Source organism: Rhinolophus sinicus, chromosome 6, assembly GCF_057876585.1.
Source record: "Rhinolophus sinicus isolate RSI-liver-muscle chromosome 6, RSI-T2T, whole genome shotgun sequence".
In the NCBI taxonomy this organism is placed as follows: domain Eukaryota; kingdom Metazoa; phylum Chordata; class Mammalia; order Chiroptera; family Rhinolophidae; genus Rhinolophus; species Rhinolophus sinicus.
This window is the reverse complement of record NC_142506.1, coordinates 62,091,882-62,115,952: the sequence shown is the minus strand read 5'-3', so window position 1 is coordinate 62,115,952 and position 24,071 is coordinate 62,091,882.

Here is a 24,071-nt window from a genome sequence, read left to right as displayed (position 1 = left end):
TGAAGTTCATTGCCACCCCTCTGCTTCCTCCTTATACAACAGTGTCCCCCTGCCTTCACTCTGTTCCTTGTCCAGCTTAGATTTCATGGCCCCTCACATCAACCACACTTTTTCTCAGTATCCTTATTTCCCCTATTCTCCTGCTCCTGGCAAGTTTCAACCTTGATAAATCCAGATGCCCAGACTGTCCATCTCAGCTGAACAGCACCTGAGCACAGCTAAAAAGAAAAAATAACTGAATAAATCCATAATAATAAAACAGTAAATACCTTATTGACTCTCTCACCTGTCCTTCACAGAAAGATACTCTATCTTAAAAATCAGACCACTTTTGTCATTCACCTGCATTTTCAAGTGAGCTGACAATTTCATCTTCCACTTCTCAAATCAAAGAGAAGCCATCAAATACGGACTTCCGCAACCCAGGCAGAGAGACCAAACCCTCCTATTGGAAGGTGGCTCTCCTATCTCGGCACAAGCCCCATAAAGGGCTCAGCCCTAAGAATAAGGGAAACTCAGAAGGAATTTGACTGGACCGATGGGAATCTCACTGTATTCTACCTACCTGATAAGGAAAAAAAAAAAAAAAGCAAATCCTCTCCAGAGGGGAAGGATGTTACGTGAAGATTTTTAGATTGTCAACATACTATGTCCACCACTTAATAAAAAAAAAAAAAAAAATTACTAAGCTTCACAAGAAGGAGGCTAAATGATCACAAATTAGGAAAATAGATAATATACACAGACCCACAGGTAATCCAGATATTGAAGTTATCAGACATGGACTTTAAAATAACTGTATAATATGTCTAAGCAAATGGACTTTAAAACATCATTTAATATGTTCCAGAAATACAAAATAGAAATCATACAAATTAAAAATGAAAGTAAATAAATAGAAGCTCATAAACTAGCAGAAAGCATACAGAGCTGGTAAACTAGATGAAAAAAATAATAATAGAAAGAGGTCATAGCACAAAGAGAGAGGGTAGAAACTACTGAAAAGAGTTTAAGAAGCACGTGGGACAGGGTGAATGGATCTAAAACACATGCAATGGGAATTCCAGAAGAAGAGAAAAGACTTGGACAGAAGCAACATTATGAGACTGCCTGAAAATTGTGCAAAACTGAGAAAAGTCATCTAGCCTCAGATTTAAGTAGTTCTGTCAACCTCAAGCGAAATAGTAAGTCCTGTCTTACAAAAATAAATAAAAATAAAAATAATAAGGCAGCAATGTGAACAAATGCTTCCCAAACGAGTCCACCCAGTGGCCAACAGGCGCTTTATCACGGTCACCAACCCTGCCTGGTCTGCCTGAGCTCACCTGTCACGTCTCATTCCATACAGCTCTCCACCTCAACCATGACCCTTCTCTTTCCATTCTTGCAACAAATCCAAACCCACGTGTGACCACAGCCCAGCCTCTGTGCTGCCCTCCTCCTTCGCAATATGCTGCCCCACGTCTTCACGGGACCCACTTCTCATACTTTAGAGGTAATTCCTGAGCTCCCAAACTCATGAGATCCCTTCCCCAGTCTCTCACTGTCACATCACACTATTTAATTTCTTCCAAGCACTTCCACTATTTAATATCAGCTCCTCTGTTCACCTTATTTTTCTTTATTGAGTCGCTCCGCCCTGAGCATCTAAAGCCCCAGATGCCATCTGCCTGTCCACCAGTACATCTCAGGGCATAAAAGAATGTCTGGTCTGTGATACATGCTCACATGTTCAATAGTTGATGGTTCTGAATAAATAAATGAATACATATGTGTGTGTGTGTGTGTGTGTGTGTGTGTGTGTGTGTATATATATATATTTAGTGTTACATAGATGTTACATATATTACATGTATATGTAATACTAACTAACTACTGACTTCAGGAGCTAAGATATGAAATTATCTTCAGATAGTTACCCTTAGAGAGGTATCCTTAGAATGTTCTTATTTTCTTCTCCTTACCTGTACCCCTCAAAACTCAGCTATATTTTTCTACTTATATAATGGTTTCCTTGACTAATTCTACCATCACTTGTTTTTATATTTTTCTGAATTCATACAGCCTTAGAGCTTCATCATATATTTTATCATTTCATTTTATGTTCTTAACCTACTCAAAATTAAAAGTTCAGTGATTTGCTTCTACATGAGGCTAAATCTCCTTGAGAAGAGTTATTTTTATAACTGCTACTGCACATAGCATTGCATTGGACATTATTTATCGATTTATAGATCAGTTGATGATAGATTTCATATAACAGATTAAAAGTAGAAACACGGCGACAATGATATTTATAAATTAAGAAAAGAGGTTGTAGCTCTCTAACCATTTGGGGACACATGACTGCAACCTTTGTGAGGGATTATCGTCATTTGAATGGTTCTAAAGGTCATTTTTTAGTTCATTTTTCTTCTATCCTTTTTCCTTTGTCTTCTTAGTGAAAACAAATGGAATTTGATATTCTGGTGATTGTGAGTGTGCAACTCTCTCTGAATCGCTTTCATTGGTCTGTCCCCAAAGCCAAACTGCTCCACCTAAAACATAAAAGCAAGATTGTGGTGCTTGGCATTCTCTCCTCTCCTCAAAGTATCCCAGTCCTATCAATCCTTTAAGACTTGCACACACTCATACTCCCCCTAGAGTTTTCCCTGGCTGGTAGAATCTAGACTGATCTTCTCCCAATACTTCTGATAGGTCTTAGTCCTTGCCATATTGATAAGGTAATACATTTCCTGTAAGTATTCACTGAGCAGATTATTTTTGAAAACCATTAAAGCAATGCAGTACTAAAGGAGTAAGAAAATGGTATACTCTGAATGTCCTGTGAGACCAACATGTTTCAAGCATTTAAAAGAGAAATATACAGTATCCATAAATAATAGAGGAATGCAGAGAATGAGAGACGCAGGAAGCTCAGACTGAAACAAAATAAAGGGGGGTGGGGTACCAACAGAAGGTCAGAGGAACCATCCCTTTAAAAAGGGCATTTCACCTAAAAATAAATAAATAAACACACAAACACATAAATGAAAAGGGCATTTGAAAACAAGAGCACTTACTATGATTTTAAAAGGAAAAGTGGATCATGTGTGAAAGCAAAGCTGGTTTAACTTGGCTGCAATGACACAGGAAGAATTAAAGACCCACATAACACCCTTCAGATAGAAAAGTGACAAGAGACTCTGAACAGAAAGAAAACTGAGATGTGGAATGCAAGAGAGTTCACAATACAGAGAAAAAGTAAACGAAAAAGAAAACCAAGTAAAGGCGAAAACAAATCACTTATTGAAAGGCGAGATAAAAAAAAAAAATAAGGACAATTGTATAAGGAAGAAAGCATCCCTCTCTCTCAAGAGCGTAAAGGATAAAAGCCGACTTTCCTGAATAGAGGGAAAAAGACACTGTCTTCAATCTGGTGAACTACCAGGGACAGAATAACAATATTATTATTGACATACAGGATAAAGGTTGAGAGAAAGTAAAGTAGCTGAGGTACAGAAAGAGGATTAAAGATAACCTTGGAGTATATTAAAAGACTTAAAACTAGGTGAGACACAAAAGGAGAAGGAAAAAATAAAAATAAAAAACCTCATCTGTAGGGGAAAATACAGCACTTGTCCTGCCCAAAATGAGAAAGCGTGGAGTTAGAAGAGATCACAGGACAGGTAATGTGGACGAGGCAGGAACTTGAACCTGAGAGGGTTCACAGTACATTGATTGGACTCAAAGGAAGGGCGGATGACACCAGGGCACAAGCAGACTTGAAAAGAAAAGGTGACTGAGGTAAATACTCAAATAAAACACAGTCTGAGATTTACCAAAAAAACAAAAACAAAATATGTTTCTGGTTTATAAGGCCAATAGGAAAAGTGATAAAATTGGTACAAAATGAGTTTGACAAAGAGCATCTCGGGTGCAGGGAAGGCCTGCCCTCCCCCCACCCAAAAAAATGTGCCTAATTGGATTTTTCTGAGTCCATGGTGATGAATGCCCTTCCCAAAATATGCAGGGCACAGGAATTCATGCTGAACTGGACATAAAGATGGCACTGGGGGGAAAAAAGTAAATAGGAGAATTTCAAAGTTGAGTTAAAACATTATGTTCTGTGAATATTTTTAGAACATACTATTGGGCACTCACTTTAAGGAAATAATCACTTTAAGTGTTGTGGTTGGTACAAAAGAGACAGAGAAAGGGAGAAAGAGAACAAAAAAGAAAGGAGGGGAGGGGGAAGGGGAGGGGAGGGGAGGGAGGAGGGGGAGGGGAGGGGAGGGAGGAGGGGGAGGGGAGGGGGAGGGGAGGGGAGAGGGAGGGGAGGGGAGGGGGGAGGGGAGGGGAGGGGGAGGGGAGGGGAGGGGGAGGGGGAGGGGAGGGGGGAGGGGGAGGGGAGGGGGAGGGGAGGGGGAGGGGAGGGGGAGGGGAGGGGGGAGAGAGACTCTGCTCCAGAACCTATCAACCTAATTGAACAAAAGTTTAAACAAAGGAATATAAATAAACATGTATGTATTAGACATAAAGGCACAATCTCAAGGAATAAAGCAGCTCAGAGCAGAGCAAAGGAATACAGGGCTGGGGTATCCCGAAAGCTTTCACAGAGAAAGTGAGATTCTGAATATCACAGAGATAGTAGGAAATGGCAAAGTCGATGTGATAATGTACCTAGGGTGACTTGGAGATATCATCACTCTCCGTTTTCCATGGAGGGGAAAACAAAACAAAACAAAAACCACCTACAGCCAATACACATGAGAAAAATGACAGAACGACCCTGAGGCCACACACTCTACCTTTACATAAGTGGGGCAAAGAGCACAGGGATGTTTCTTGATGGAGCAAGGAAGGTTGGACTACAGAGAATGCTTTCTAACTCTACAACCTCTTTACACTCCAGGAGAGAGCTAACAACAACAAAAAAGGCAAACATCAATTTTTATAGGATGTAGACAGTTAGACATATACAACCTGTGGTGTCCCTGAGGTGAATGGGGTGACAGAGAGAAGCAAAGACAAAGTTAAGGTCATGAGCAAGTAAAGCCACGCTGCCCCTGGCTGTCTCAGAGTTGACTCTATGAGAAAAATGAACGGAAATGCAGGCTTCTCTGGAGAAGCCAACTGTTTTTAAAAATGGAGGAAACAGACCTACAGTTCTCAAGGGGAGAAATTGATTTCTGTTGTGCATTTCAAGTGCCTGGAGGAACCAAGGAAGAAAGGAAACAGCTGGGAATCAGAGAATGGTATATAAAGAGATACTGTCCATTCTTCTCATTCCTGCAGCAAACATTTATTGAGTGTCCATGTCCTTTTGTGGCTCAAGAATGAATAAGAAATGCAGTGTTTTTAGAAAAAATGATATCCTGGGGTCATCAGAGCTATGAGGCCCAACCTTTGGTAGACAGGAGGAAAGGGGTTATAAATGAGGATATGATACCATGTTTGCTGGGATACACTGTGAGAGAAGAAACGGGGATATTGTGGGGAGAAATGAGAAGGAAAAAGGAAGCAAGAGAAGAAAGTGGAAAGGACGCTAAGGAGCAGAGAGGGGAGGACACAGAGCTCACTGAGGAAAAGTCAGCAGCCCTTAGAAAAATGGAAAAAAGGCAGGACTGCTCCTTGAACCCGTCAGGAATGGTTTGCGTTTGTGGAAAGGCCTTGTAATATGGATCTTATGAAATTTCAAATGCCTCCCAAGGCTCTGCCCCTTCTGAGGCCTCTTCGTCTCTCTACCCTGACTGTCTAACACCCTCTCATCATTACCTACACTCCGGCTCCATGAGGCCCTCCATGGACACACTGGTTCATACTCTCAGGTTAGGTCACTGCAATTCCTATGCCCTTCACCTGGAATATTCTTCATTCAGGTATCAACATGGCTCACTCCCTCACCCCTCAGCGGAGGCCTTCCTGAACTCGTATCAAAATTGCAATACCCCCCACACACACACACACACCAGTACATACATGCATATTTCTCATCACTATTCCCTGTCATGCATTTTCCCCCCATAAGCACTTGCAGCTCTCAATACCATGAAATGCACTTTGTTTATTAATTCAATCATTTTCTGTCTCCCTATCTAAGGTGTAATATTTATGAAGACAAGAGTTTTTGTTCACTTCTGTATTATCAGGCATAGAAGGTTTCCTGGCACACATAGGTGTTCTATAAATATTTGGAGAATGAATGAATGCTCAAAAATATAAACGATGTATTAGTCTAGTCTCCAGGTAGAAAAAGACGCAAGGTTTTGTGCCCCAGAGAACAAAGGATAATTAAGCAGTGGACAGAAAGAGGGTAACTTAGTTGTTTAGCCATTTTAGTTAGCTGAAAACCAAATAAACAGACAAATGCCTGATATGGGAGCAAAGTTCCACAAAGACTTAATGTTGAAGAAGAAAAACAATTCCCCTTACAACACTAGAGGGGATGCTGACAACTGTTTGTTTACAGAGATGTTCTACACCAGGAGAGAAAAGTTATCAAGTTCCCAGGTAGAATTATTATGAACAAAAGCACTCTGGGAGAAGACCCGACTGGAGACAGAAGTTAATGAACGTAGTTTATATTTTCTAATTCTTATGGAGGCAATGACGCACAACACACACTACAAAGGAGGTAGAGTGCACATTTTGGTTAGCGAGGGACAAATTCTAAGCGAGACTCTGAGAAGACCAATTAAACATGCTGCACAGTGCTGTTAACACTGATGGGTGAGCAAACTGAATCAGGGAAATTGAAGGGCCAGTTCATGGTGGAACAGAGGGAGGGAAGAGAACTCATCTCTCCTAAATTCAGGCAGTCCAAAAAAACGTTAGAATAGCTAGTAATGATGAGAAATAGCTGTCATGTACCTAAAGTACAGACAGAGAGAGCTCTTGTTCATGTGTTCTGATTGACGCAAAAACAGTTGCATGAGAAACCCGCCCATTTCTCCAAAAGCACAAGGGTGAGATTATAGTGTGCGTAGCAGGTGGCACATTAGTGATACCATCTTCATTTTGATGAGCCTTGCTCTTCACAGACTCTGAACAAGCGTTTGCTGAATGCAATAATGAATATAAATGAAACGGCACATAGTGATCCCAGCCTGTCTGAAAAAAGAAAGGCACAACACGACATATTCCTATCGGGATGATGGAGATTATGAAAATCACCCGCAGTGCCAAAGGGTAAACGCGACACCAATAGGCATCAGGACACGGTCAGACAGACCCGAGCAGGGAGAAACAGAAATGTCTCTTGCTCTCCTAAAGTTGCAGCAGCGACTTGCTCTCCTAAAGCAAGAAGTAGTGATAGGTACTTGCAATGAGAAAAGATAACACCGCGGGGCAGCATGGGAGGTAAAAGGTGTCCCCAGGCAATAGAAGGTGAAGGTATGACAACTCGTGTGTGCTGGGAGGGAGAGGGGCTACTGCACCTGCGGCAAGGTGGGGCGATACAACAGACTTATGCACTAAGGCAGAGCGATGCCTCGCTGAGGATGGCTTATAAACTCCCCATGTTTCCCTGGAATGAAATACAAGGCATCTAGGTGACACTGGGGACAGATAAAACACATGGGGGCGGGGAGGTGCACCTGGGGTTCACACAGGTGCGTGTGGCGGGAGCAGGGAAGGATGCGGTACCGGTCGGATGCAGCTGGCGAGTGCTCTGAGCAGGAACAGTGCCCATGGGAACACAGAAGGAAAGGTAAATATCCCTGAGTCCCACTGGGGGAAGGGAGGGACCTTGTGCTCCCTGACAGACATAAACACTATTAGGGAAGCATTGTTACAAATGAAGCCCCGAGGAAGACGCCAAGAATGGAAATAATAATTACAGAGCCGAGGGAAGCTGACATACATTGTGCATTGGTGACAGGTGTGTACTAGGGCTTCCATTCCAGCTGAGTATTTCAAGCACATGGAAGGAAAGATGAAAAAGATAACCGTGGGGAACCTGGTTTTTAGAAACAAAAAAATCTACCAAGGACAAAAGAAGAAAATCTGAAAATAAAACTCTGGAATGCACTAGAAGAATGTTTAAAATACTGCACAACTTTGGCAGAAGACTAACTGTACCTCTCGTGTCTGGGTACACACAACAACACATGGGACTTACTGAGGTGGGGAAACACACACACACACACACACACACACACACACACACACACACGAGGTATGAAAGTGAACAGAAGGTGCATCCCAACAAAATACTGATTATTCTTTGGTTCTAGTAGGACACAGCAGCCCAGAATCTTCTTTCGTCTTCATTTTTTTTTTCAAGATAATGTTTCAGTATGTTGAATGGGAAAAAATATAATTTGTGTTAGTGCACTCATGCATGGGTTTCAGCAGGGAACTAGCTGTATAGATTGCTATACCACTTACCTTTGCAATAGGCTTAGGCGTTTCTGAAACAGAGTCACTCCCTAGGATGTTAACAGAATTGCTTGGCACAAATAATATTGATTCAGCTTTGGGGGCATGGCTATACCAAATCATGACCCCACCTGTGTCACCGAATCTTGATTCTGTGGGTCAGTCCTTGCATAAAGGAGACTATCTACGTAAGAAGTCACTTCATGAAGAACAGCATATCATGGACTGAGCAGCTGCAGACATGGGGTCGGTCACTTGCAGCTGCCCCGGGGTTGTTTCTGCTGCCTCTGAGGAAAATGAGCCCAAGTTCCTACATAGAAAATGTTGTATTGAGCTACAGAACAGAAAGCAAGTGGCCTGAGGAGGCAGAAATCTACCCACTGCCCCACACTCTCTTCTCCCGTTTGGGTTCATGTCCAGGCAGGAACAGCCTTTTCTTTATCCATCGCCCCTGCCATTGCTATTGTCCCCCCCCCTCCACCTTTCTCTCCTGGACAACAGCTTCAGAACTTGCCTTGCTGACCTCTGTGTTACTACCCTCAAATGCATCCTTCACAGGGACCAACCTTTGTCCTATCTAAGTCGCATGCCTATCTGCCTTTAACGGTGTCTTCTCACATACAGACTAAAATCTATACTCCTACCCAGAACCACAGGCAAGGCAGGTCATGACCTCCACCCATCAGCCATTCCATCCTCATCTCGCACAGCTTACCCACATCTACCTACCCAGCCACGGCGAATTCCTTGTGAGCCAGCACAGACCTCACCCTTCCCTGCCTTGGGACTTTGCACATGCCATTCCATCCATCAGGCGCCCCGTTGTGGGGACAGAGTCCCAGAGAGCAGTTTCCAGGCTCTCGGCCTCACGTGGGAAGGTGCTGGCTTGCGTAGTAGATGGCCGTCAGCTCTGGCTAATTGGCCGTCAGCTGTTACCAGTTAGCCAATTAGCCCGTGATATAACTGCCACGGCTGCACTGGTTGGTCGGTCGGTTGGTTGGCAGGCAGAGAAGCAGACAGAAGTTTGCAGGTCGTGTGGATCCAGCCTCCAGTGAGACTATAGAGCCTCCAATGAGACTACAGTGGTATTACTCCCCTGTCTATGGCTCCGTGGGTGTTCCTTTTTGGCCTCACCATGTCCTGCGTTCTTGTGTAGGGCGTGGGACTAGAGGCCCGGCAGGTCGCCTGCACGACACACTTCCTTGTCCACACAGTGACCTACTATTTGCTTTCACAGTGCTGCTCCGGGTCACCTGCCTGTGAAGCAGTCCCTCATATCTTTGGTGGCCATGGTTCTCTCCTCTGTCCACTTGTAACTTTAGCAAGTGTATATATCACTGGAAATTTGAAGCCCGTGCCTTCCACTTAGGATTGTGATTTTCTTGAGGGCAAAGACTATGTTTTATGAGTCATTCTAATCTCAACATTTTATAAAATGGAGTATGTATACACAGCTTACAATATTTGTTTTTGCATTTACACAGCACAGATTAATTGGATAAAAATAATCTGGGAGAAATCGGGGTGCACTGAAAATATGAAGAAAGAAAACTACTATAGGGAACTGATATTAAAAGGAAATAAAAAAAACTATGGAAGTTAATGCGCCTTGAGATTTTTTTTAAAATAGCAAAATGCAATAATTACCTATTAGATGAGGTCTGTGTCAAAATGGTAATCCATTTGTATTTTGATTATTCGTCAAAATACATCTTAAAGTTACGCCCCAAAAGCATGAAGACTGTATGTGAGCAAATGATAGCTAAATACATTTACCTTCAATACAATAGAGTATGTCTGTTATGGAAAAAGAAACAGTGATATACTGCCAAGATACGAGAGAATAGCAAAGTGATCACTGACTGTTTGAATGGGAGAATAGAATGCATTCTACCTGCTGAGCCAAATGAAAAAGAGGTTGTATAAGGCAGCAGAAGAAATGAAATGCTAGGCAACACTTAAACCCCAATAGCCTCAAGTTGTAAGGAAGTGCCCCACACCATAGACATAAAATATGAAATTAATGAGTAATAGACAGAAGTGATGATACATTTTATTGAGCAGGAGAAGAGAAATGACAGTTCCTCTGTTGTACACGGGGAAAAGGCTGTCTATCGTGGGACAAGAAGGAGAAAAAGTGATGGCTTCATATACTGAGAACAGAAAAGAATCTTCAGCACTTGAATAGGAGACACGGAGAACCCCACGCTGAAAAGTAAAGGGAAGCACTCACCTGTGGGAGCAGAACACTAATCTAGTGATACTACAGAATGGCTTCCCACAGGGAAGAGCGCTCTTCTGGAGGAAAGATGGGCAGGAAGAAAGAATTGGCCACCTACAATGAGAGAGACACTAGAGAGAGAAACAAAACAGTAGACAGAGGTCCTGGCCCTCATTCAAAAAAACAAGAACACAGGGTGTTGGTAAAAACATTTGAAATACGTGAGGTATGCAGTATATAGAACAAAGAAAACACAAGCTGCATAGAAGGAAACACTTTGATCTTTGGGCACTTCGTGAGAAATCCAATGATAAAGGCATGAGAAAATCTGATGCACCAGACATCTAAAAAGAAGAAAGGAAACACCACTCTTCTAGATTGTCCACTGGGAAGGAAGAAAGATCAAGTTTTTTCAGGCTTAGGAAACACAATGCTTTTCTGAGAAAAACAAGTAAAACTTTTAAAAAGAGAGTGCTGAGAGCATGTAGGGGAGGTGAAAATACAAGTATAAACTACATAATAAAAGAGCAGAAAGGAAATTTTACTATGACATTTAATAAAGTAAAATAAGAAACAACTAATGTGTACAGAAAGACACCTACAGAGTCTTAACTACATGAAAGAATCCAAAAATCAGGTTGCCTTTGTAGTGACGGGCAATGAGAGACCATGACACTGCACTGATGGCCCGAGAAACAGCAGAGAGGAAGTCAACCAGCCCCCAGGTCAGTGACCAGTCTGTTGTAAGTACTAACTGGAAGACAGAGAAGATACGTCATACTTGAATGGGGATTGAAAAATATTAATACATTGGACAGGAACCTTTTTTAATTTGAGAGTGTTCTGTGAATAAAAAGGACTTCAAGATGTATATGAATATGTCTATATATATCAAATGCATATGCCCACCTACTCCGTGGAAAGGCCAACACTGAGTTCCACAGAAGAGAAAACGAGGCACAAGACACTGAGTAACTTTTAGACACTTACGATCAAATTGAGGAGTCAGAATAATGTAAAGATGGAATACTAACAAAATAAATATCAAACTGTGTAATAAAGCAATGGAAGAAATCTCACAATGTCCTCTGATAATAATCATCAAATAATTCAAAAGAAGTACAGGATAGAGAGAGGGGAGAGCACAGTTTCTGGAGTAGCCAGGAAGGATTGTGCAGGGATGAAGGTCAAGTTAGCCGAACCTTGAAGAAAAGTAGCATTTAATCATATGGAAAATAAAGAAGCAGGAATTGTGGATTCTGAGCACAGAAACACTGAAACTAGAGTGAAAACATATAAAGGGTTATGCTCTGGGTAACAGTAAGAGAGAGAGAAAACAACATAAATAAATAAGTACTTCCCTGGACTGCCAGACAACCTGGAAATTCTGCCATGGACTGTCATGGGGTGAACCTTCAAATTAAGTCTCAGTAGTATATGCTGCTTTGACATGTGGTCTCAAATGGCCTGACTGCAAGTTCCCATCCCCACCGTGCTCCTGTAGATAAGGTCGCCCAGCCCAACAATGGTCCTAGAAGCACCGTGCACAGTTCCTGCTTACCTGGGTAGGGGGTTTCAGTTCCCTGCCAGCTTGCAGAATTTTTCAAACAAGGCAATCACATCCTCTCATTGGCATCAGGAGACACCCTATCCTCTGCATCCCACAAAGCCGGCCTCCCACAGCCCCTGTTTATTCACTGTTCTCCAGTACAACCCCCACGTGGCCCCACGTGCCCTGGGGTGCTGTCCTCTTCCAGGCTATGAGCACATGTGACTAATAAACCACTGTCAATCTCATCTGTCCAGGGTCAGGGGTGTGGGTTTGGCCAGCTCCATAACTCTGGAGCAGGAATCCCTCCCTCGCCGATGGGGTGACTAGGAAGCAATGGAAACATCTGCTTAAACACTAATGAAACAAAAACTAAAACCAATGCTCTGACCTTGTACCAACTGCATCAAAATCTCTGAGGAGGAGGGGACAGGAACCAGCATTGCTTAAACACTGCCCCCAGTTATTCTATTGTGCAAACCTGAACTTGAGAACTACTGTCTAAAAGGAAGGGACATGTCCTTCCTTTTACGCTTGACATTGTGCTGTGCAAACAAGGGCAAACCTTAAAACTGGTGGGGCAAGAAGATAGAAGAATGGCGGGTCCCTGAAATCTTGCTGGTCCTTCCTAGCAGCTTAGACTTTTATACAAGACCTAAAATGTCTGTCACCTTCCTCGCATGCTATTTTACGTCTCTTTCACAGCAGCCCAATCTATCTCTTACGTAAAACATAAGACTTCAGTTCTAACGTCATCATCGTCACTTATTGGGTATTTAACAACAGAGATGCATTAATGCTCTCCCCATCTCTAAAAATGGATGCAATTATTATTTCATTTCCATTTAAGGAGTAATGACAGCTGAAGGTCCTAGAGCGAACCCTAGGTACTCTGCTAAGTTGACCGAAATTCAAACCAATTTTAAGATGCACAACAAGACTCTCTGCAAGTGATAAAGTGCACATCTTACAGACAAGGAAATCAGATCGCCGAGGTTATACAGCTCGTAAATGGTGAAACTCAGATCCTAATGCAAACATTTCAGCTTCAGAGTCTGTGCTTTTATTTATTACACGATACTGGGGATCAATTAAATGGGAATTAATAATGAAAGCACATATTAGCATGTTTATCACAAAATAGGCATTAAACAAATCTTTTCTGCTTCTCCCCTTCTTCTTCTAATCTTCACTAAACACACACACACACACACACACTTATTTTTTCCCCAAAAAAATGTTGTCATGAGGTTACTTATAGGAAATGGCAGTTTTCCAGAAAATGATATTGAGGCAAAGGGTGGAAAGGCAATGAGGGAAAACTCTGTTAGCATGGGAGGAACCTAAAATCTCTACCTAATGTGAAAGGTAATACCCCAATTTCCCCTACCAATCTCCATCATCACCACACCCAAAAGTATAAAGCTAAATCCATGTGCACTGTCTCAACACAAAATTCAACAGGAAAAAGAGAAGTAACTTCACTGCTAATACTGGTAACAGTAAAATAGCACACAAACTTTTGTTTTGACAAAAATTAGAAATAGTATTCACAATAAAAGTACACAGTCCTCGGGGAAAAAATTAAATGAGGATGCTCCAAGGACATAAAAATGTCACAAATGGAATGCATGCCAAAAAAGAGCTGTCCCTTCCTAAACACATGAAAGGGAAAGACTGTCATATACCAGACACATAGACCAAACGAGATGTCCTGAGAGGGTAGAGAAGAGTATACTCCTGGGACGTGTGGTAATAAAAGACCAGATACTTGAATACAAAGGAGGGGTATGACTGACCCACATGTCATGAGAGATGACACATTTGAGATGTTGTAAGGGAAAAGATGACTTATCAGAGAAAACAGGTAAAATATGGAATGTTTTACTATCACTGTGGCAGATGCTACCTCTTGCATAAGCTCTTTTGAGTCCACCTACCTTGCTTTTGTTCCTTTAATGTTGGGGGAAATTAATAGAATTATAAGCAAGTCTCCTGAGATCTTCTCATCTTACCAGCATCCCCCTTGTTCTTACTGAATGCATTGACTAATTCAAAAAAACACGTGTTTTTCGAATCTGTTATGAATAGCCATATAATTGTTATTCCAAGAAGCAATAAACAAAGCCGGAAATATGCAAGTCTCCAAGTACGTTTATGAAATGCAAACAAAGGGATTTTCTAATAAACGGTACTGTGAAAGCCCTGCCATTTTGGCTTTAGATATTGTTGAGCTACGTACTTCTTCACCCACATTATACATATAATGTTCACTGCAAGTAAATTAATCTTCGTAACTATTCCTATAAGCTGTTCGGGCTCAGATCTACTGTGAACGAAGAAGAAAAAAGTCAGTGAAACACCACACTGATCATGGTTCCAAGGTCCTCTGAAACCTTCAAAATCCCACGCCCAAATGATTTTCAACGTGTGTTTTATTAATCTGCAAAATAATATATGCCTGTCTGATAAAATGCTTCAGAGGAAATTTTAGACAAACTCAACTTCTCTAGAAAGCTACAGAGGAACTGCCACTGGTTTGAGCTTTTTAAAGTCTCTCCTAGGCCCTAAATGTGACAAGAAGCCATTGCTTAAAAAATCACATTGCACAGGTTTCGGAAGTGTACTGAGGAATGCTATTCATCCCTAAAGTAAAGGGAAGGTTTTCATCCTGTCTGTGCCTTGTAACAATCTGTGATTGCAGGCGAGTTACCTAACATTTTGGTATCTCAGGTCCACCTTCTGTAACATTAGGATCATAACAGTACATAAAGCACAGGGATCTCATAAACACTGCATGAATTAAAATCTATGAAGCGTTTAGGATAACACTCGGTACATACATATTTGATAGTACCATCGCTATCATGACCTCTTATGACCATGCCCTCAGGCTGTTGCCTGGATAGAGCCAAAACCTGAACAACCTGGACATTTAGTCTTTTAGAAATTCCAAATATCAAGAGACTGTGTTTCCCCCCATCAAAGTAGCAAGGCTCTAACAGCCATGAAAATACTTAACGCTGTCAAAGGAACAGCTGAGTCAGCATTCCTTACTCTGCGGGTGCATAGCTAAATTGGTACAACCACTTTAGGTCTTAATAAATTATGTTGCCATCCTTTCATGGAGAAGGATGGAAGGCAATATATCAAATGAAAACAGCGGTTACTGCTCTGCAGTGTGCAGTACGTATGCATTCCTCTGCTCACACAAAAACGGTCACAATACGAGCCTAAAGCCTACTTGCAAATACTTACAGTACAAGGTGCACATTTACAGATATCCTAACAGAGATCGTTAAAATGCTCTAAGGACTTGGAGCTGGAAAAGTGGCTTCTAACTGAAAGCGACGGCATCAAGTTTGAGCTAATCGTGGCATGTGGGCAAGCTGGAATTTAGACTGTCTGAGAACCAATGTGAAAAAAAACAAATGTGGTGATACGAGAAGAGCATCAGTTAACAACAAGATTACACACACTTAGGAAACAGCAAGCCATACAGCTTGTTTACCAAGTGATTCAAATGGACCTTCTTTGTGGTGCCCCAACTCATAACTGGAAAAATCACATGCACCAAGTCACATTCCATTCAGGAAATTTAAAAAAATCAACACTCAGGCAAAATGGTGTTTACTATTATTTTTTTTCTTTCTTTTTACTAAGGCTTTAGAATCATAAGATTTCAAATTCTAAAAAAATCCCAATTTCTGGAACACCTAGCCTGCCTTCCGGCCAGAAGTGGCTGTGTCCCCTGGAGGCAGTGTGGCCTTACCCAGGTCCCCAGGCCGTCGCCTCATAGGCAGTGCATTCGCATTTGTGGCGCATCTCCCTCTGACTCCTGCTCTGTGGCTGACTTTCCCCATAGGCTGGAGTCCACTGTCCAGAGAAGACATTCGACGCCTTTGGACCTGAGCGACTGAGATGGAGCTCGAGACCGTATGTACTTCAAGTTGCCCCATGCACAACGCGGGTTTGACTGCACGGGCTCCCTGACACAGGGGTCTTTTGGTCAATACAGGGGGCCCCTCCTATCTGCGGTTTCACATCAGGGGACCCAACCAACAGCTTATCAAAAGCAGCATTTTTCCCATCGCCAATGGCAGATTCCCAACTGTGGACCATGAATCCAAAGAGTATTTTCTCGCCTTCCCAACTACAGAAAACCGTGTTTTCTCTCCGCAGTTGGTTGAACCCGCTGATGGGGAGGATGGACAGCAGTCAAAAGTGATTGACGGAGTTTGGACTCTGGAGTCAGCATTCAGTAACCAACCCTCCCACACTGCGTTGTTCGAGGGTCAAAGGTATTGTCTCTGTTAAGTGAAAAACCATGATTTATTCAGTAATTTATACCAGGCTGCATCAAATCCAGAAGGAACAGCACGAGTCCACCATTGCATGTGTGTGTGTGTGTGTGTGTGTGTGTGTGTGAGAGAGAGAGAGAGAGAGAGAGAGAGAGAGAGAGAGAGAGAGAGAGAGAGAGAGGGAGGGAGGGAGGAGGAGGGAGAGAGAGAGAGAGACAGAGAGAGAGAGAGAGAGAGTTATGTGGCATAGAGGTGGGTAGTTGCTGATTTTGTTTAAAGTTTTTTGGTTTTTTCAATCTCCCCCCTTTAAAACTAACTCCCATGTTTTATTTCTCTCCTGTCTTCTACACTCACACACATCTCCCCCCCCCCTTTCCTTCTAAGCAACGTTAAAAGGAAACACGGCCTGTTCTTCGTTGTGGAAACCTGTTCTGAGGAGTAAATGCTCTTTTACATGTTTAATTAGCATCCGTTACATTAGCTTAGTCCCTTTCCTACTCCACCATGCTAATTCTTCCTGACGTTTATCAGGTTAGTATGTTCCTTCATGTTCTTTAGTGTCTTTCATTCCTGTATGGTCTTGAGCTCTTTTTTATGTATGTATGTGTGTATGTATGTATGTATTTTTTTATTCCATTTTCATTTTTAACCGCTACACTCTCTGAGTCTCTCAAAGAAGCGGATCTAGGAGCCATTCCCGAGACCGCTACAGTCGCTTTAAAGAATGCCATTTATTTTTCTATGTGAAAGGATGTCTATGTGTAAAGGACTGTGAAACATGAGATATGAGATGCGTCTCCTTGAGATCAGGAGTCTCTGTTCCATAATGATAACAATAGGGAACAATCACGAAGCGCTTGCTATGATCCAGGTCCTTTCCTTAGCACTAAAGGCACAGTGACACATTTACCTTCACAAGGTTATGCTTCACAGTTTTGAAAGGTAGCTGGTATCGTTCCCTCCACACTGTACAGGTGAGGAGTTGAAGTGTAGGACACGAGGTAATGGGCCCATCACACATATCAGATGGGAGCGGAGCCAGGGTGCAAAGGCTGGCAGGCTGGCTCCAGTCCCCCACCTGTGCCCATCAGGCCGTCTGCCTCCCACCTGTCCCATTCCCAGTGACTCACACAGGGACCAACATTAGGACAACATGGCCCATGAGCACCCATTGGCTTCAGTTCAATGTCATTATAAATTGCTCAGTATTAGGGCCAGATAGGAAAAATTGAAACTGAATGTTCAGCTTTCATTGTAGTGGCAGAATAAATACATCATAAAAAGTATTATAGGAAGTCCTTATCTATGGCTTTTATTTGCATATTCTCTCCTTTTTTTTTTTACACTCACACAGGCACCTTCAACGAGTAGATGTAAAATATGAGATTCCTCTATCACAATTCTTTTTTAATCAACTATATATTCTATTTGAAATTTTTTTTGAAAAAATATACAAAACTACAGGCTATAATATAATAAATGTCCATTTTCCATCACCCAAGATTGACTATTGTTAACATGTTTTTGGTACCTTTCCTTCTTGGTAAAATAAATAAAACAATGAAGATAAAGTTGCAGTGCCCTTTAGGGAACACAATTCTTTTTCTTGGCACAATGTAGTTTTCTTTGATCTAAGAGCTGGTTCGTTGCCAAGAGTGAATACCTTTCTAGCCAAAGATGAATCTTTTCTCCTAACTCACCACCCAGCCTAAGTAACATATAGAATGAGGCATGGTGTCTCTAAAACTATTTTTACAATCACCTTGCTAAGGTCAGCTAAAAAAGCTGAATTGTCGTTAAACATATTGGTTTATAATGGTTTCCATTTTTCCCATTATCCATTAGGATAAGTTAATAATAATCTATTTTCAACCTCGCAAATACTCTATCTGAAATATTATTTATAAGCCAGTATCTCTAAAGCCACATTTCTGAGGACCTTGACATTTTCCCTTGTTTTTCTTATAATATGTTTTTCTATTTCAAGATAGGTTCCGAAGAAATTCTCCACAGAAAGCACAAGAACCAATGTGTTCCTTAAGCCTCATTCCAGTCAACAAAATCCTTTACTCCGATCAGCTGAATCGGCACATCTGTGAGGAGCCGAGCATAATCTTTTCATCCCCTTTTCTATATTCTGTTTTTCAGAAAAGATGATTAAAGTATATAACCTCCATGTTTCCATCCCCGCCCTTGTTTTGTTTCCAAGAGAATGCACCAAATATCGTATTCTCACCCTTTTCCCCTGCTATTAGCCTCTGATAAGTTTCTCCCAACTCTGAGTATCTGCTCCTCCACTTACAAGAATATAGCATGTCCTCAAATAACGTACTTCTGTTCCATGTCATTTCATTATAATACTGATAAAAAAAACAAAATCAATTCTGTGTGGGGCCGCTATCTCTGTGCAGTTTGCATGGTCTCCCCATGCCTGGGGGGTGTTCTCCACTTCTCCTGTTCCCTCCCGTGTCCCAAAGATGTGCATATGAGGTGAACTGGCGTGTCTACACTGTCCCAATGTATGTGAGTGTGGGTGGGTGTGAGTGACACTGTGATGGAAAGGCATCCTGTCCAGGGTGGGCCCACCTGGCACCCTGAGCTGTGAGGAGAGGCTCAGACCTCTGAGCCCCTGCACAGGAATCCGAGGGCTGGAAAATCATTATATTACTTGTTTTTATTCATTTTTCCTAAATGTATGTATAGCTCACATTTATTTCAATGTTTACTATTACAAGGGATTTGGGTCTTTGCTTAGAAATGTGGTGATGATTTTGTGACCAGAAATACGCTTGCTGTAGGAACTTAACTCTTGTTTCTCTCAGTTAGCCTGTGGTAAAATCGGTTTGTTGTATGTCGTTTTGCTTAAAGTCGCAGTTTCCAAGAACCTATCGATGACATTAATGGGGACTTAGTACAGCATATTTTCTCTTCGCTGGTGTGTGTGTGGGAGGGGAGTAGTGACACCTACTTAAACAGCATAGACCACATTCCTAAATCCAGCAGGGTTGCCACCTTCTTGGGCTGCCTGGTTGTACATAGTCAAACATCAGTGCAAGTAAAATTGTGATGCACTGCATACATATCCGCTTTCATCTTTTATACAAAACCGGTACTTGAATTAGTGCATCATCATTCATCCTGTGTCACATCACTGTCTCCCAATGGTCACAGATTCACACCTACAAACATACACACTGTAATTCGGAGCTGTGGGTGAAAATCAATCAAGGTTGTGACAGCTACCATTCTGTAGTAAAACACTATCACATTATGCAAACACACACATACATACATCAAGAGATGGATGTATAGGTGAGAACAGATAAAAGCAATTAATGTTACTAATTTAGTTCATTCCAGAAGAATATGGCTATTGAGTTTAAGAAAACAAAATAACTTAAACTGTTAAAAATATACCTATAGATATGAAACACAGATATGACCCAATGTAGTTGAATGCACTTGAATGCACCCCATTACAGACCAGCACACGTTTCTACCATCACCTTCTGCTCACTAGATTGCATATAAAAGACGTTTTTGTTATCTGATCCCCATTTAATCCTTAATTCAACAAAATCGCTGCCTTGAAGGCAGAGACCTGATTCAGGCACGTATTCGTGAAGGCTGCACGAAGCCAAGATACACAGTCCCCACCGAGGTAGGACAGTGTCATCTCGGACATACTGACTCCGTTAAGTTTTCTGAAAGCTTCTGCGTTACCCTTCCTACCATCTCAAAATGCAGTAGCTTCCGGGGACACCATTGGGGGACGACTGCTGGTCTTATCCAGCACCGTCTGGAGGAAGAACAGTTTTCACCACTGAAACCCAAGCTGTTCCAAATTCCCCCTGGACCTAGAAGTGTCAGAGACCTATACACCATTGGGGTGCCCCATCTCACAACCAGCTCATACCCTCCCGATGTCACACCCACTGTGCTTCTGAGCTCTGATTTCCTCCCCCTTGGTTGAAACTCACATGCCCGCCACGTCTGTCCCTGCTGCTGCTGACACGACTGCCACACGCTCCCCTTACTGGGGGTTTGAAAATCTCTTGCACCCTCAGTATGGTCCCCATGGGGAATTATTGCTTAGCTGGAAGTCAAGACTTGGCCTCTAAGTCACCGATTTGCAGGATGCTACTACCGAAGATGACACAAGTTGTCACAGCTCTCTGACCCCCACAGCCTCACCTCCTCAGGTTTACAACGTCCACATTGGGGGACACGACACCATTGGAGAGATTCCTCCAGTTGCCCCACGCCCAGTGTCAATATGCTCATGCAGTGTCCTGCATTCTGAACGTGGCCGGAGTCTCCTCCAACTAGGTGCCTGTCTTCTTCCAGAGATAGTCTCTCTTTGAAGTCTAAGAATCTAACCTTGAAACGTCTGGTCACCTTCACAGAAGACTAAGGGCCTGTCAACAACCAGCATCGTCATCTCAGTCTCCCTAGGATTTGTCTGTCTGTGAGATGGCAAAAGCCTCCGCCCCATAGAGCTTTGAACACCACTCATTAAATTCCGTGGGCCTGGATGACTCACATTTATCACCTTTTTAAAGGCTGTATCTTACATTAGTGGTGAGTCAAACCATATTTTTCACTCAATTATGTTTCCTAACGGGTAAACTCCACAAAAGCCCTTATCTCTGAATTCCCGCTCATGAGCTCTTCCTAATTTATCTCCATTCTTCTAATACCAAACACGCTGCACTAAGTTTAGTGGTCCATGTGAAAAATCTTTGAAGCCCTGTGAAAGGAAACTCACTATAAAATATCGTTTCAGGGACGTCCGTCTGTAATTCTGGAGACACACGTTTGGTTTTATGCACCCTTAGGATTTTCTGCATCAGGATGTAGTCTTTTCCCCCCTAGAATACAGCATTCTGTTTTTCACTTTATTTTACAATGTCTGCTATGGTGTCCTAATTTAAAACCAATTGAGCTATTCTCTAGTCTTACTAGTAATTCTACTCCTTTCAAATCTTGGAAAAAAAAACAATTAAATAGTATAAAATGTAAATATGCATGAAAAAGTAAAATTGACCAACTGGCTAATGGCCCATCTTAAATCACAGCACACTAATTAATTGGTAGGAATTTCCTTCATTATGTGTTTATTCCTATTTTACACATTGAATCTGACATTTAAAATATGGAATTCATATGCCAGGATGTCTTCTCAAATAGTCTGCCAGCCAAGCCAAGTAATGTTCACGATGATTGGCATGCTGCAGAGGCATCACTAACTGTACGTTCTTTTGAGGGCAAGGGGAAGACAACAGTGAGAGAAAAAGCAGACGTGCATGTGAAAGAATAGGGTTTTTTAAGAATGCGCATTATAGTATATACTGTTCCATGAGCTTATTTTCCCAAGAATATCAGCCAGTTTCAGGCTAGTTATTTGGCTCACAGTTTCACATGTGTGGCAGGAAAGCACTGGGCTTTCCAGCCCTGAAGGAGTGTGAACGCCAGCATGCTTTTCCTACTGTTCCATGACCAACTGTTCCATCCCTGAAGGGCCTAGAAGGGGCCCAGTTACCTCAGAATCTATAAACGAAATCAGTTTCAGGAAAAAAAAAAAGTTAAAAAAAAGTAGCAAGATATGAAAACAAATCAAAACCCAGAGGTAAAGAACACTTTGGTTCAGCCTCCCTCTGGTGTGAAATCCCGGTCTAGCTCACGCTGTACCTATAGACGATATCTGCTATGAGAGCCTTGCTGGTGTTTTGTTTCTGTTTTTTGTTTGTTTGTTTGTTTCTTGTGTTTTGTGTTTGTTTTTTTGGTTTTTTTGTTTGTTTTTTTAAGCTCTTGAATTTTGCTAAAATGTTTTAATATGTTTAAACGGGGAAAGTTGCAAATTAGCTGCCAATAGGAGATCTCAGGCTATACAGAACAGAAGATTAAGATGAGACCTGAGAAGAGACTGACTTCTATGGAGGAGGTGGACACGTTTGCCCGTTTCCCCTTAGGGTTCCGGGGACAGTCCAGGCAGTAACAGAAATGTCTGAAGCATATGCTCCTTTTCCATAGTTTGTTTTCAATGTCTGAGAATGAAGTTCTGTTATGTTTTGCAGCTAGAATATAATCCCAACACCTTGGTTTGCCTTGTGCATCACCTAGAATTAACCACAAATGAAACGGTTTTACTTTTTTACATACAGCAATGAAAAGAACTATTATCCAAACTGGTTAACTGTCCCATGTCTCTGAAGTGCTTGCCAGCCAGAGATGGGTTGCTGTGCCCTTTCTTCACTAACTCCATGGTCTGAATCCAACTCCTCTGTTCTCTTCGCATCTGCTGCTTTTGTCTTTTGTATGAGTTGTACTAAAGAAAGAATCCAAATTGGAAAGATCAGAATCACCACAGTTGGATAAGTCAGGACTGTGCCAAGAAGGGTATGGAGCTTATGCCCACGTCTACAAAGCTGAGCCATCCTTTAAGCCTCCTTCTCTCGATAGAGGTCGAGGTAGAGATAGAGATAAACAGAGACAAGGGACAGGCAGAGGAAGAGGAGGGAGATTGAGGAAATGCAGATAATACAAGTGCTGATCGTGTCCATTTTAGAAAGGGGATCTAATGCACAGTCTAGGGGATCTAAACAACGGTATTGCATTGTAATCATTAAACTTGCTAAGAGATCAGATTGTATTATTAGTCCCACCACAAAAAAAAGGTAGTTATGTGATACAATAGAAGCACGACTGCTACGACAATCGCATTGCCATAAATACATGTGTCAAATCAACATGTTGTATACCTTGCGTTTCCACACTGTTATATGTGGAATATATTTCCATTAAGAAAAAGAAAGGGGGTCACGCAAATCTTTCCCCACTGCCTCTCTCCCACTCACTCGGCTGGGAGCTTGGGCAACACCCTCGTTGCCCTAACCAAGAGATTCTGATTATACGTATATTATTTTCTACTCTATGATATTTGGGGAATCTCGGCTTCTCTTGTAGAAGCTTGCACGCCTTCAAATAACCTCTGTTGACTGCAGAACGAAGTGCAAACCTTACAAATGCCTTCAGTACCTGACCCCATCTCATTGTAGCCTCAAGTCTGTCACGCATAGCTGCACTAAACTACGTCTATTGCTCTGTGCACACCAACACCTTTGCATCTCTGTTCCTTTACCTGGACACCTCAGAGAGGATGGCTGTACCCCTCCCTGGAGGTTCCCTCTGCTCTTCTGTCCTTGTAAAGTACTTCTAGTTTCAAGCTTCAAGTAACTTTCATTTCTTTGAATAATTTTCTCATTTCCTCCTCTGAAAAGGTAACTTTATCTTTATCCTCTTTATGCATATAGTCTATATGATTTTATTTAGTGTTTTATTTAGATTTATGTATGTGGTTTTTTTTTCCTATTTACTGACCAGAGAACATGCATTTTTAGGTCCATGATGAAAAATCTGGCATGTAACAAATGATTGCTGTATTTTCTTTTCTTCTTTTTTTTTTAACCTCACCTAACTACTCAAAAGAAGTTACACATGATGGCTAATAAAAATACATTGAATATTTATTCTATTCACAATTCTAGGCCGGTAATGGGACAAATTGTAAAGGAAATAAACTTTCATAGCATTTTATTCTCTTTAATTTAAAAGCCCTTCAGGTCTTTCCTGTGGAAAT